At 45.8% G+C, this 13,468-nt stretch overlaps 1 protein-coding gene across 1 annotated transcript in view; it reads left to right on the plus strand.

Moving 5' to 3' along the window:
* Positions 1 to 13,468, plus strand: part of Lypd6 (LY6/PLAUR domain containing 6) — a 118,117-nt gene that overhangs the window by 61,925 nt on the left and 42,724 nt on the right. The window lies entirely within an intron of this gene.

A 13,468-nucleotide genomic window follows, 5' to 3' on the forward strand; every position in this document is an offset into this window, starting at 1 on the left:
GCTGGAACTAATGGGTCAGGCAGTGATTAAAAGAATACAGTTTCCGTGTAATTATTTCGGGTCATAAGCTAAGCTAGCCGTGTGGGCGGCTGGGTGCCTGGGGACGCAGACCCGCAGCTCTTATTTCAACACATTTTATTTGCTTGTTTTATTTAACAGCCTTACTATGAATCTTTCATTATAGGCCTTCTCAAATCCATTTTGCTAGTAAGTGGATTGGCAGTGTGGGATGGGACATAATTCGAAATAAATTGACTTGCTCACATAGTGATTGGCACTAGACGTATTTGACCAAGAAATAGACTAGATAGTAGGGAAAGCTGGCCTGGAATTAAACATAGCTTGCAGAAACACATTTCATATAGCTTTGAATACTTATTCGTGGTAAGAAAATGCAAACAGCATAGAATGATAAGAAATATGCTCATAGGCCCTCTGCTCTCTTTCTCCACCCTAATACTGGGCACATTTTTAGTGTCTGATTATTACACTGTACTCAAGGAACTGGATGAACAGAATAAACCAGCTTGCATTTTATCTGCATAGAGAAAACAGAAAATGTGGGTCGGGGGGACAATAGGAAACAAGAGAATTTTTTCTGTGGTACATAGACTTAGCTCACTGGTTTCTCAGGCCCCGTGTTCTTTCTGCTGTTACTCCCTGTGCCTTGATTCTTTTCCTCACCTTGTTTGTGAAGATTTGCGCTTTCCATTTGCTCTTGAAATCAGTTAACGCTTAATCTATTCCCTGGCATTAGCACTTCCCCTGGGGATTTACCAATTGATTGGCCTTTTAATCCAGTTGTTAAAATTCTCCCAATACTCGCTGACATGAAATAGTTTCGATTTGGGTGTTTTAAAGTGCGGGCCGGGGTCATTAGGGATGTGAAGTTCACTTATCTACTCTGTGGAGCCCAGATATTGCCTGGGAATCGATTTGCTCAGTAACAGTGGCCTCTGGGGAACTGGAACAGTTGCCAAATCCTCCCTTTCCCTGAGCTCGGTCCACACACCACACTCTGAGAACACACTATATGACCTTTGCAGGTCACCACACATGTGGATAAATTAAGGGGGAGGGGACCTCACGCTGGTCCATTGAATCTTTATGATGGATAGCTGGGTCTCCAGCAATCTCAGAATCTGTGACCAGTTCCCTAGAAATTGATGGTGGTGGTGGTGGTGGTAGTGATGTCCTTGGTCCCAGCTATTGATGTTCACCCTGTGAGTCTTGTAGACTTTTCTGCATTCGCATTTAAGAAGCATCACCACCTCCGTCTCAATGGACTGGGGCTCTCAGCAGAGTGGCACTAACCGCTGGCCTATCATATCCTTTGTCTGGGCTCTGGAGTCTTGTGGCCATGCCTTTCTTGGGCTAGGTTCACTGTGCTGACGGCCGCCAGTTGCAGTGGGTTTGTTATGTATTCCCACATCATCTTGTAGTGCAACGGAGACTCTTCTTGCTACTTTGGGTCGGTCATTCCTGCACTGTGGTATTCTTTTGGTCCCTGGGCATAAAGAGCTGCTACCGTAGCAGCTATGGCTTATTCCCTGGGATGCTTGTCATGCGCAGTGCCACAGATATACCTCCTGGGACTTCCCAGAGCAGAGTCTGGTGGATGGGCAGTGAAACATCCCTTATGGGCCAATGGGAGTATCCACAAGAGAAGCCATACTGGCTCCTTTGCTCTGGTTTGGGGCCCATAGGTTCTTCCTACTCAGGGCACTGCATTGTTTAGAGGCCTCACTCACACCTTCTGAGGGACAGCGCCCGATCCTGTCTGAAGAGCTGATAGCTTTGGAGCCAAGCTGTTTAGAAGGCTGGTCCAGCATTCTGTATTTCCAGCCACTACTGGGCAGGGCAGTGTGGGATCCAGAAAGGATCACACGGATTTGGTCCCAGGCCTATGTCTTTTGTCTATGCAGGGGGTCTTGGGCAGATGCTGTGGTATGCAGGATCTCATGCCTCGTGAGCAAGCAGTTTTCAAACCGTAGGTATCATTGGCTGTGCTGCCCCTGGGTTTGAGTCCCCTGGCATGTTATTGAGCTTTTAAAGTAGTGTTGGCATCTTACGATCAAGCATTCTCTTTCACAGGACTCAGGAGCAGAGGTGTGCCAGGAGATGACTCTCCAATAGAGCACACTGCTTTACCACAGATGGCGTAGCTGCTCCAGAATCCAAGTAGCCTTTTGGTAATTCTCCTGGGGCCTGCTGTCAGCTCTGCATTCCCAAGTAATCATGGGAAAGAATTTAAGTGATATCCTGTAAGCACTCAGCCAGAAAGGTGGCTTCCAGCTGCAAAGCTGCCTTAGTAGGTCTCTGTTTTAGAGGACTGTGATATTGAAAGATAGGAAAGACGAGAAACCAGAGGCTGAGAGGAGTCGAGACGCTATCGCGCTGTCTAAGCAAAGGGAAAGGAGGAGAGCAAAGTGCTGGCTACAGGAGCGGTGAAGAAAAGGCTGTTTTTTTTGTTGTTGTTTTTTGTTTTGTTTTTTGGTTTTTCGAGACAGGAAGACAGGATTTCTCTGTGGTTTTGGAGCCTGTCCTGGAACTAGCTCTTGTAGACCAGGCTGGTCTCAAACTCACAGAGATCCGCCTGCCTCTGCCTCCCGAGTGCTGGGATTAAAGGTGTGCGCCACCACTGCCCGGCAGAAAAGGCTGTTTTGAGAAGCCTCTAGAAAGTAGCATTTGTAAAACCGCGTGTCTTGGGGGAATGCCTGTCTAGCAGAGTCCTGGGATTTTTTGAGTTCAACCAGGTACTCTGAAAGAAATCCGTCGGCTGAATTTTTTTGCTCTTGCATTGTAAAGTGTTCTCAGCGATCATGCCTCTAAGAGACACTTGAGCTCTGCTGGGCCAGAGATGGTAATGAGCTGTATTTAATCAGCTGACTTTTGAGCAGAACCCTAATATTAATTTTATTGAGCCAGTTTTTTTTTTCTTTCAAAAATTCAGAGCTGGGCTAAGCCAGATACAGATGGAAGCGCAGTATCAAATACCTCGTTCATCTGCTGCATTTCTTCCGTAGCCCTAGAACTTAGAACTGGGCCCAAGACTTAGTAGGCAGAATAAATAATGATGAAGGGAATGAGTTCTCTTAACTGATAATGGACCTGGAAGAGTTTTTTTTCCCCCCATGGGCACTGAGCTGCTACTGGGAGGTGTTGGATCTGTAATGTATTAAATAGTCCACAGTCTTAGGGAAAGCAGAAACCAACTCTGTGAAGTATAGGCCACTCAGGTGTTATTTAATTTTACCTGATCTTTGGGCTTCATCAGAGCTTATAGTAAGAAAGGATGAAGTAGTATTCCTTCCCTTCTCTTGATTGCAAGCAGGGACACCAGACCTTCTGGATCATACTTACCAATCACTGTGCGGTACAGTCCCAAGGGAAGGGCTAAAACTCTTAGTAATCCAACCATATGAACCAGTGTCTGGTATTTACTCTCACCATCTGAAGAGTTTAAAAAGCTCATGGGAAATAGACCATGTGTTAAAATGACAAGGATGCTTCTGAGCATTCTGTCAGACCATGAACATTTGGAACTGTCTGAAGTAGGTAGCAGTTAGAGATTGACATGAGATTTAGCTCTATAATACAACATGCATGCAGTTTGATTTATGAAGATAGAAATTTGCACCCATGCTAGCAATGTTAGCCTGAGATCAACTTCCCACGTATAATGAAACACTGCTTCCCTCTGCGTCTTGCAACCTTGTTGTGTCCTTCATCCCTATCCACCATCATCCTACTGATTCCAGTGATCTACGAAAGACGTGGAAGCTCATCGATGTCCCATGGAGAATGGACTAGCAGGTTGAGAGTCCAGAGCACCGCGGTTCACTTTGCCTTGTCTCCTTCATCCTCCTGTTGGTTCCCAGGCTTCAGATGCCTTCTCTGTACCAACTAGAGATGAATGGCCACTTCCCTGTTGGTGTAGATTCAGTGCCTCCTCCCAAACTCATGTTGAATTGTCGTTGCCACCGTACTGTATTGGGAAGTGAGACCTTTATAGGTAAGCAGATCATGAGAGCTATGCTTGTGTTCTGGCTAAACTAGTGTCATCTGGGAGGAAAGTACCTCAGCGGAGAAAGTGCCTCCATACAAATGACTGAGCTGTAGGCAAGCCGATAGGGCATTTTCTTAATCTTAGTGATGGGTGGAAGAGGACCTGACCCATTGGGGGTTGATGGGGCTGCGTTCTATAAGAAAGCAAGCAGAACAAGCCTGAGAGCAAGCTAGTAAGCCACACTCCTCCATGGCCTCCGCATCCACTCCTGCCTCCAGATTCCCACCCTGTTGAAACCCTGCTCTAACTTCCTGCCATGATGAGCAGTGATAGACAAATGTAAGTAAAATAAACCCTTTCCTCCCCAAGTTGCTTTTGGTCACGGTTTCATCAGAGCATAGAAACACTAAGACAACCCGTGTGAGTGGGCTGATGCTGTCCCACGAATGTGGCTTGACCTTTCTTTGCACGTGTTCGCTTGCTTTTCGCTATCTTCCATTTCATACTGTAATCTCCAAGTCCATCTTAAATGCTATAGCTGTTGTAATTTAGAAAAAGCAGTGCCGTGTGTGAGAGAAAGATGCCATGCGATAGAACACAGGTGGAGTTTTGTTTTTTTTTTTAATTGGGGGAAAGTGAATGGATAAAGGGAGGGAGGAGAGACTGACCTCTGGGGACAGGAGAATCAGAAGAGAAAAGAGAAAGAGAGAGACAGACAGAGAAGGGGAAAGAGGGAGAGGGGAACGTAGTGAATGTGCACAGGAGGTTCACTTAGTGGCTACATCTGAGGACATATCCTGTCAGGATCCCAAGGGCAGGCCAGTACAGGTGCCTGAATACTAACAGTAGCCATGCTCTTAAACATTCCAGCTTCCAGAAGGGTGATCAAAACAGATGTCCCTTGCAAATTCCCTAGTCTTTGGAGTTGTGTTATGTCAACAAGAAAACATGGGCTTACACCCCTGGAGTGACACGGTCTTATACATCCAAGAAAAACTGAGCAGGACACCCGCTATCCTCCATTCTAACCGATGATGCTGTAAATGCCATATGAAGCCTGGATGCCTGATTCCAGACTTTGACTCTGCCGCTCTGTACCTTGGTCACAGGTGGACTAGGTCCGCCCTCCCTTAGTTTCCTCATCTGTTTAACTTAGGGTTAAAAAATAATAAGCTACCCAATAAGATAACTGACAGAATTGAATGTATTCAGATTTTAGCCATGGACTGAGGAAGAAAGACAAACACAAAATCTCGGTGGCAGCCTTCAAATACTGACCCCTAGGTCTCCTTACTTCCCTTTGACTCCAGAAGAAAACTGATCAAACTTGGAGGAACACCCCTAGAAACAGCTGTGCAGTATTTCTGATTTAATTAACGTGTGAGTACTTAGATCAGTAATAACCATTCTACTTCACCTTTATCCTAATTGACTCCAAAGTCACAGTTTTAAGTGACTTCCTTCATTTCTTATTAACTCCAAGCTCTATTACCGAATACTGTGACCACTAGCCACACGTGGTGTTTATTTTTCGTGAGTGACTTTCACTTAAACTACGAATTAAGTATAATTAAATTAAGCTTCACTGAACAACTCAGTTACTCAACAGTCCTGTTGCTAGTAGCTCCCGTGGTAGCCACACCCATCACTGAAGACAGCCCTGGTAGACAGCCCTCATTCTGCTGTGGTGGTGGACACAGGATCACAGAGTTTGTTACCCACACCAGCGCCTGTGCACACTCAGGGCAGCTGGGTGCTTGAGAGCTCTGTGCACACTCGGGACATCTGGGTACATGAGGGCTTTTTGCACACTCAGGACAGCTGGGTACATGAGGGCTCTGTGCACACTTGGGACAGCTGGGTGCTTGAGGGCTCTGTGCACACTCAGGCCAGCTGGGTATGTAGAAGCTGTAGATGTAAACAGCAGGACTTGGAGTGAGGCATACGGAACCTAAGTCCTTCCAGGACCTCTGACCGACTTCCTTTGCCTCTATTCTAATTCCCTGCACCTCACTCTCAGGCTGGATTTCCCCCCCTCCACCCACAGGAGAAAGACCCTGCAGGATCCTACATAGCCACCCAGATTGACTGGTATGGATATTAGAAGTAGGTTGCCTCAACTTTACAGATACATTTAAGATGAATGCATCGTGACCCTTCCTCTGTTTCGGGGACCACACTGCTGTATGTTCCTTTGCACCCACCCCAGGCTCGCTTTTCCTTCTGTGAATACCGTCAGAGAAAGTTAGGTAAGATGGAAACCTTGGTACCTTTCACGTCACTGCCGAGACTTTGCCCTCAGTTACCGTTAGTTACCGTTGCTCACAGTGGCAGCATAAAGGACTCTCTTTGGACGGCTCAGCAGTTCTTTAATTGAGTGCAACTGGGAACTGGGTGTTGTTTGCCAGGCCTGTGAAAGAACAGAAGGCCTTTGGGGCAGTTTCCCCTTGCTAACAACTTGAGAAACACCCTAAAGTTTTCTAAACTTTACTGCCACAGAACTGCCTGGACTTTAAGGTCAGAGGTGCTTACTGATTGCTGAATCTCTCCCCACCAGGGACGCGCTGCCTGGTAACCAGTGCTGAGAGTGTTGCTGAAAGCTTGGGAATCACTTGAGAGCTCTCTCTTCTTCATTCTCCCCCCCCCGCACCTGCTCTCCCCTCCCCTTTAGTCTCCCCCTTGCCAGCGTTTTACACACTTACCTGACTGTGACTCCCCACCAGGTCCAGCCCCCGTTTTTCCAGGAAGTGCCACCCAAGTCTCTCCTCTGCCAAACTCCAGAACTTTTGTCGGGAACTGCCAAAATCATGTTCAGTGGTCTCTTCCCTCCAGCAGGTGCTGTGGAGATCTTCAGGCCCTTCTGTTGTCCACTGACTACCAGAAACATTAGCTCATTCCCACCCTTCCTGCGTTGCCCCATTCCGGAGATACTGTATTTCCTTAAGGGCAGAGCTTCCTGAAGCAGTGTCTCTTACCCTTGAACCAGCTCTCTGCCGCGCGCGTGTTTTGGTGTCCTGCCTTCTTCGTTTGTACACAGGGTCATAATAAGCCCAGACTGCGAGGGTGGTGGGGGTGAAAGACCTCCATTGCCAGAGTATTCTACAGGTCATGAGCTGAGGGAAAGGAAATTAAAGACCAGTGCTGGAAGAGAGACATTCATCTTAGCCCACTGGTAACTACTGCCCAATGAACGCGTCATTGATAGTTCCCTTTGTATTGAATTAACTCATTTTATTTTAATGTATTTTTCCTTACTTGCCAATTTTCATTGAGCTTTAAAGCTAGCTTTGGGCTTTATGCATGAAGGAGCAGGTAGGGTTTTCTGAATAGGCGTAAGTAAACTTAGTTAGCATTAGTTTGTTACCACGGATGGTAGGACGGCTTGTGTCTCTGAGGCCTCTCCTCCTTTAAGGAAAAGACATTCTCAAATTTGCCAGGTTCTGCCTAGACCTTCCTGAATCCGCCTTATTTCACTCGCTCTGTGTTTTTATCCTCAACAAAGGACACTGATTTTAGCGTGGAGAGAGCTAGAACAGCTGGTAGAAACTGTTCCTGTCCGTCTTGGCATCTTTCCATTGAACTCGGGGCTACTGAATACCTCTGTTAAACCCGTCACAGGTCGCTGGCTTCCAGAGTGGAAAGCCAACAGTTCCCAGCAGGGCGTTGATGCCCCGTGGGCAGCCAGGTGCCTTCCACAACAGCCCCAGGCAGCTTTGAGAATTCCATTATCCAGCGAGCATGTGTCAGCATTGACCCAAGTCTGTTCAGTTCCTCACCCCTGTTAATCCTGTGAGACCTGGAGGAGCTTTGGGTTGTGATTTCTCCCTCCTGTAGAGGATGAGACTGAGGCTCAGGGTGGGGTAGGGAATTTACTCAGGCTTACAGAGTTGTGGCAAGGTCTAGCCTGGGCTGGGTAGCTTCAGGGCACCTTAGACCTGCACTGCTCTGATCTGCCTGCCACACACTGTCCATTATCCTCACGATAATCCTAAAGTAAAGAAGAGACCTCTGGCCACCACAAGTTACCTCTGCACAGCCTGGCTTCTGGCTGTAAGGGGTCGCTTTGGTGTCCTTCAGGACCTCCCGTCCAGGGCAGAGGGAGAAAGAGGCGGTCTAGTCCCTGGCCTCTAAGCCAGCTAGCATGATGCAATGGAGTGTTTCCCTATGCTTTCTTAAGCTGGCTAACAGACAGGCCATCTCGAGCTAGGCCCTTCTTTTGTCTGTTGGCTGAGGAGTCCCCATGCTGTTCCTTCAAGTGGTCCTGGGTGATTTCCCAAAAATCAGCGCTAGAGCGAGCGCCCAGAGGAAGGCTTTTGTGTGGCTGATGGTTCTCTGTGCCCCAATTCCACTTCCCTGGCTTTGTCAGCTTGCCATCTTTCCCTCTTTGAAGACTCTGGTTTGCGAAAGGAGGATAGCACAGAGCTCTGTTCATTAACCTACCTTTTCTGCTAGGGAAGCAAGTTCGTTGGCACAAATACGAACTATGTCGTTTGCCTTCCTCTGGCCAGGGTCCACTGGTCCAGATGTTTAGGATAGAGCCCTCCTTAGGACAAAACCACAAACTTGCAGCAGTCCTGGAGTGAGAGGCAGTGCTTCAGCAGATGCTTGCTTACTTAGGGTCACAGAAGGGCTAAGCTGCACTGGATCTGAGATCTTTGATTACCCTGGCCATGGCACTTCTCAAAGTTGTTCCTGTATTTATTTATTTATTTATTTATTTATTTATTATTTATTTATTTATTTATTTATTATGCATTCATTCATTTTTAAGTCGTATGTGTTCATGATATATAATGTGGACTTTTAGAATGTGTCTATATTGTGAAATAATTAAATCCAGCTGCTGGCTATATCTATTATGTCACACGCCTGTTGGTGTGTGTTGAGAATGTTTAAGCTCTCTTTTGTAAGCAGTTTGTTAAGTATCAACGTTCTATTATCAACTGTAGTCATCCTGCTGGACGATAGCTTCCTCCCGTCTAACTGGGACTCTGCACTCTGACCAGCCGCTGCGGGTTCACTCCTGTCTACCAGAAGCCTCAGGCAGTTGTCCTTCTGCTCTCTGCATCTGTGAATTCACAGCTTGTAGATCACGCTTATCCTGAGATCACGCAGTATTCTGTCTTGCTGAGCCAGGCTTCCTTTTCCTGACATGAAGTCTGTTGTGTTTGCTCATGTTATAATGAAATTTTAGTGTCTTTTTCTCTTCCCTCTCCTTTCCCGTGTCCTAGTACTACTAGATTTACTTAGTAATTGGAAGGATAACAGGAATTTATCCAGGTCTTTATAAAATGTAATGGATCCTGGGTTGTTTGCCTAGTGCTGAGGTATATGAGCAGAGATAACCACCTGACCCAACAGGCGGAGGAGATACAATGTTTTTTCATAGGCAGCTGGAAGAGCACATGGCCTGATTGGCTATGCCAGGCTTCTCGCTTCTTTTTTTGTCTGTCAGCATCATTGATGCAGCTCAGACCCGACAGGGCATGGAAGTCAGGGAGCTGGGTTAACAAGAGGCCTTTCCTAAAGAGAGGTCATCTCCTGGGGTGCAGTGCCGATCCTGTAATCCCAGAGATGCACCCCAGGTTGCACAGGGATATTGGAGACCGCAGAGATGGTTGATGCCTTGTCCATCTTGAACTAAGAACTACCTCTGCTTGGACATAGCGTTTGTCATCAGGTGTGACAGCACAACTCAGTTTTCTTTTTCTTCCCAGTTTCGTTGATAGAAGATTCATTTTTCTTGTGGCTCTCTGGGACCTTGTGATAGGATATTTTTCTTTGCTTCCTGGAAACTTAGCTCTAGTTGCAGCAGTTAGAGGCTTGTGTCGCAGCAGTAAGACAGTAAGGGAAGCTGCCTTTCTTTATTTGATTCTTTTTTTTTTTTTCAGATTTAGGTTCAAATTTTAGCTCACCACTGGTTAGGACTATGACCCTGGACATGCGGCTTTTCTTTTCTTCATGTTTAAAACGGGATATTATCTACTCTGACACAAACATGGATTAAATTAGTATGGATCGCTTCCTTTAATTACTGGTATTAGCAACTCACACTATGATTATTAAGGTGATTATTGCCTTTCCCATCTGATTATGATCTCCTTAAAGGCATCAATGTCTATGCAGCATTTAAGTGCTCTTTACCTCCCCAGAACCAAGTAGGTAGGATATATCTGAAAGCAGGTGTGTTGAATGACCTGACCCCATACAGACGGTAATCACAATATAGCAACTGTTGTCTGTAAGATTAGAATGAACTGTGTGCATTCTGATTCATATTATATACATATGAATGCCATGCTACAGGACTTCTGAGGAAAAATGAATTGGAGGTTCTTGGGGAGTGGGGCGGGACAGACAAAGTTACCTGGGAAGGGAAACATCTTCTAGGACAATGTGGTGCTGAAATGATAGCTCAATAAATAAAATGCCTACCTTGCAAACATGAGGATCTGAGTTCAACACCCAGAACCTGTGTACAAAAAAAGTAAAGCATCTTGGTACGGTGCATATGCTTCTTACAATCCCAGGACTGGAGAGGTGGAGGCAGACCGATTCCTGGAGCTTGGTAAACAAGGAAGGATTGCAACCTCGATGATAGGGACATGGAGTTCATTGACTATGTTTATTTGTCTTCATGCTCAGGGTGATGAAATCCTTCCTTCCTTTATGTAACCGTGTTAAGTAGATAAATGTACTTAAAAAAAAATAGTGTTGCAGGTTAGGAAACCCAACTAACTGCTTTTCCAAAACAACGAAACTAACATTGAGCTGCCATCATGGTCTGTACCTGAAGGGATCAGAGACCTGGGGTGGGGAGCGAGTAGGAACTAGCACAATCTGCTTCTTAAATATGTCCTTTGTCAAATGAGAAACATGATTAAGATTTAGAAGTTGGCTGCTGAGGAATCAAGTTTTTTGAAAATAGTGATTTAGCCATGGAGTTATAATGTAAGCCATTTTAAAAAATGAAACCAATACCTGTGGTGGATTGTCGTTCCTGTGACACATACCTGTGAAAATTACCTGACAGGATCCTGGCTTCCTTTGTCTTGGCGTCTCAGCTATCTCATGATCACCAGGGCCATTGTGTCTGGGCTGGCTGTGAGGCAGAGCATCTTCAGGGAAGTCTGTGGTGAAGGAGACCTGCTCACTTCACAGTGACTAGGAAGCACAGAGAGGCAGGCAGGCATGGGAATGCAGGCTCTCTTCACAGCATGTCCCCAGTGGTCTGTTTCCTTCAGTGGAGCCCCACCTACACAAAATCCATGAATGAGGTCAGAGCTTTCAGAGATTTCAGGATCCAGTCACTTCCCTAGACCCATCTGCTGTCAACCAAGCCTGTCAGCATGCACCATCGCGGACATTTCATTTCTAAACTATAATATTGGCTGTACCTTCCTTTTCTTTTTCCCATGAGAAGATAGGGGAGGCTGGTTCTCTTCCTATAAGAAATTCCGGAAGGTCTCCCCATAGCTACCAAACATTCAACTTCAGTCCATTCTCAAGGTTGAACTATATCCGAGACAAATGGAAGCACACTTTTAACAAGAGCTTGGTCAGGATTCCTGGCAGTGTGGGCAAAACTGACCATGCTCCATGCAAGGTGGGAGCGAAGACACATCATTGTCTGCTCTTCAATCCTGACTAAGAACCAAGGTTACAGGACCATAATGGGTAGAGATGAGATTTATTCTTCACGTTTCTCACTTCGCTGTGACAGCTGGAAGGACAGAAGGTTTAGCTTTTGAGGAAAGGAAGACCGTTTATGTGAAGAGAAAGCCAGGGTCTGTCAGGCATTTGAGGATTGGAATGCCACCTGGGTCACATGCTCAAGGTGCCTGGAGCTTGCAAGGATGAGCGCACTGCACTGTAGTTAGCCCAAAAGAAAGCTTCGTTCTCATTGGCAGATGGGTTTTAGTTAACACAAAAGACAGAAGGAAGGTTTCCGCAGAAAGAGTAAAGATAAGTGACATTGTTTGCATCTATCACCTTGAGCTTTGGACAGTCAGCACTGGTGAGTGGCAGTTCGTGAGGTGCTGGGAGGGGTGACGGGGAAGAAACAGCACACCTCAGCCCTTAAACAAGAAAGAAAAAGGTGGTCTCAAATACTGTGCAAATACCCCTTAACAATAAAAACTAGTTCAAATCGTGTAACTAACTCCATGGAGTCAGAGAAGGCAGGTTCTTCTTTGGAATCCATGGCTAATAGTGCCCTTCATGTTGGTGAAGCTTCAAAACACTCAAACTTAGTGGAAGATGCAGATGCCTTTGGAGAGTCCCTTGAGAGAGTGCCCGGTGGCTGCTCTGTCATCAGGGGAGAGAAGATATGTCTCATTCTAATGCTTGGTTCGAAGGACTGGAGAGATGACTCAGCAATTAAGATCATGAGTTATCCTTTGAGAGGACTGGGGTTCAATTCCCAGTGACCACATGGTGGCTTGCAATCAGCCGTGATTCCAGTTCAAGGGGGTCTGCTGCCCTCTTCTGAACTCCATGGGTGTAAGAAGCACAAGCGTTGCACAAGGTACAACACACATTTACCTAAAACTAGGGAAAATTTAGAATGTTGGGTTTGTAGCTGGGTTATTTTGAACATAAGAGTGTATCTTGTCCTGATTTAACTCACTGATAACTTCGTATTGATTACTGAGTGCCATCTTTTATGTCATGCAAAGGTCTCTAGGACAAAAATCCCATAAAAATGAAAGGAAACCATGACATTTTAAAACATATAGGAAAGACCAAGAAAAGACACCCAAACAAGAAATTTCCCAACCTTCACCTGTTTCCAAGTAGCTTAAAAAAAAAAAAAAGATAGCAGGCTAACGTTTTTCCAGTGTCCCATTCCAGTGTGGGGACCTCTTTGAGTCCTTCCTACCTTATTGTTTATACTTGAAAAAGCCTTAATGTCAGTTATCAAAAGTTTTCAAGTTGGTAAAAACAGCAAATAAGTGAAATAGCTCCCAGAACAAACTCAGCATCTTTGGATGTGAGACCACATTGCCAGGCTTACTACCCAGGCATCCTCTATCTTTCAGAAGCCGAAGATTTTTGTTTTGTTTTGTTTGTTATTATTATTTTTTTAATTAATTAATTTATTTATTATCTCTGTAGCTTTTGGAGGCTGTCCTGAAAGAAGCTCTTGTAGACCAGGCTGGTCTTGAACTCACAGAGATCCACCTGCCTCTGCCTCCCGAGTGCTGGGATTAAAGGCGTGCACCGCCGCCACCACCACCTGGCAGAAATTTTCTCAATGACAGGTTCTTACACAGAAAGGTGGGGGAAGGGAAGGGCAACACTTCTAGGTCATGGAAAAAGGAGGATTCTGGTCTCTACGACCCACGCTGGAAAAGAGGAATTCTAGTTTCGATGGCTTGCCTAGGCGGAAGATGCGGGCAGAACAGAAGGCTCGACAAGCTGAAAGACCTGGTGCCGCTTCTCAGATCTCATACTCGT

This window comes from Microtus ochrogaster, chromosome 4, assembly GCF_000317375.1.
Source record: "Microtus ochrogaster isolate Prairie Vole_2 chromosome 4, MicOch1.0, whole genome shotgun sequence".
In the NCBI taxonomy this organism is placed as follows: Eukaryota; Metazoa; Chordata; class Mammalia; order Rodentia; family Cricetidae; genus Microtus; species Microtus ochrogaster.